General features: G+C 44.5%; 1 protein-coding gene across 1 annotated transcript in view; it reads right to left on the bottom strand.

The window, feature by feature from the left end:
- Positions 1–2,500, bottom strand: part of LOC122798772 (solute carrier family 22 member 2-like) — a 667,833-nt gene that overhangs the window by 223,486 nt on the left and 441,847 nt on the right. The gene's annotated exons all lie outside the window — the stretch shown is intronic.

Here is a 2,500-nt window from a genome sequence, read left to right as displayed (position 1 = left end):
TGACAAGACAGTGCTCTGTTTGTGAGGGATCCCCATCTGTAGGGCCATCTGTGGACTGGTCAGTGTCTGGAACCATTTGTTTCCTGTGTTACTCAATGACCACACATCTGTGAACTGCAGGAGCATAATGTGAGGATTGCAGTCAGTACATGGTGATAGTGATGAGTTACTGCCATCGCATCCCTGATTGGACATATGTCACATAAAACAGTGGTATGACAGACACTGTCTGGGGTTCTCAGTGAAATGCCAATAATGGGCCACTATTCATAGCTGCAGTCACAAGTCTTCTACACTTTGTACAGATGTCATGTAGTATATATGCATGTGTTGGGCTCCCTTTGCAAATGTATACCATCTATTGTGTTGGGTTGATGGTCATATCTATGCATGCTGTTATAAGTAATCCTGAATGCTGTTGACTATTACTAAGCCATATCTGTGTTTAAACTACAACACCATAGTCTGTATGGGTTTGGAAGTCATGGCAGAACCTCCTGTCCTACTTCAGCTGGCCATGGTACCGGGCACCAGCACATCTGGGGCACAGCCTTGAACCTCCACCTCTGTTGGCTCTGCACCACCTTCTGGTGGAATGGCCACTGAGGATGGGGCTTGACCCCCCTGGGAGCAGGCCCAGACAGGAACATGTCCGCTGTCGTACAGTCCCGGACTTGGTGCATAGGAGGTTCAATAAGGGGTTTTGAGGCCAGATACACCAGCTCGAGGGCAGAGTGTCACACTTACAGGGTGAGCCTGCCCCTCCTAAACAGCCCCCAGCATTGCCAACTTTGAGGCTGTTTTAGTGCAGTGGTGGCTGCCCATGGCTGGGGACCTCCGTTCCACAGTTTCCATCTGGGGGCTCATGGGCTTATGACTGCTTGACACCCCTCCCCATCCAAGGTGTAGCCCCACACATGTGTCATATACTGACCCTGTATGCTGTCTTGTCTGTAATCCTACTCAACCTATCCTCCACGAGCATACCTACTCTCCTTCCCCACATCCCACTCTCACCCTACGGATACAAAAGGCCAATTGGTTCCTAGAACACTTGCCCCATACATAGCTGTCAATTTCACACATGTGTCCATTGGACACATGTAACCCTTTTAGTATGCATCACAACGTACTCCAGTTGTCCTCACCCCTGTCTCTCAGGCACACGATCCTGGTATACACATGACTCCTAAAGGTTCCAGGTACACATGATGCAGATGACCCCATTGTACACACAACACTACCGGTCCCTCTATGATTACCCCATTTACCTTTTTCATGATGATGATGTCGCACACAGCACCTTACAAGAGTACTATTCTCACATAATGATTGGACAGGAACTGTTGTGTTAATGTAAATAAAATGCACAGAGTGATGTATTTGGCCAATGTACAAATGTTTGCGTGTATTAATGGCACATGTCTGTCTGAAGGAGTCTTGATATTACATAGGACAACACCACTACATACCTTTTCATTCCTTTTTAATGCTTTGTTGTCACATGGGATGTTCTTGATGTTCTTGATATATATATATATATATATATATATATATATATATATATATATATATATATATATATATATATGTGTGTATCTATATCTGGACATAAACACACACACATACATCTACATGATGGAATACATTTCCTATACTGTTCAATGACTGCACTGGATGATATGTTTGTGATAAGATCCAATGTCTGTATATCTGTCATGGCTTAGTGGTAAATCATAATAGCTGTGTGTGTAGGATCCTGGTTTCAAGCCTTGCAGAGGCCGTTTGTTTTGTTGCTGGGCAGAACAAGGCCATTGGATATGCAGTGATTAAGGCACATTAAAGCAGTTGTGAGCGGGTGTGCGTGGGTTTGCTTGGAGCAAAGCAATGCTAACCTCCGGTTACAGTTTCTTACACTCAGTTAGCCTCTACATTGCTTCACCAGTGTAATACTCGCATACTGGTGACCAAACAGGCTTACACCCGCTTGCTCCCACATTTGCAAATGCACTGCATTTGGTGTTTGCATCTGACACTCACACCCCAGGGTGGGAGTGAGGACTATGATATTACCTTGTGATGCCTATTACATCGGATTACATGCCTACAGTATCAGGAATGGCTGCCCATTAGGCAAAAGCATGCCGTTCAATTGTACGGAATCCGCAGCCTGTCCAGAGTTTGATTCATATTATGGGTGTGTTCCTCTTACAATCTGCACCTGTCTGGCTAATACATGGGAACTGACACTCTTCAATACAAACAAGTAATTGGGTTTTGGAACCCACATCCTTCAGCTGAGTCATGCTACTGCATACCTAATATTCTATCATCTTTGTAAGGTTGTCAGTGGAATATGTGCTTTCTGTCCCTATCAGGCCTCTCATACGATTGGGGAAAAATACCAACTGAATCAGGGACACATCATAACAACATCAGGGACATATTTACATTATTAGTGCTATTAACCTGAGACAATGACAGACTCAGAGCAAATGAA

The sequence above is a fragment of the Protopterus annectens genome, chromosome 1.part0 (assembly GCF_019279795.1).
Source record: "Protopterus annectens isolate FY-2018-M chromosome 1.part0, PAN1.0, whole genome shotgun sequence".
NCBI lineage: Eukaryota > Metazoa > Chordata > Ceratodontiformes > Protopteridae > Protopterus > Protopterus annectens.
This window is presented reverse-complemented; position numbering and strand designations above follow the sequence as displayed.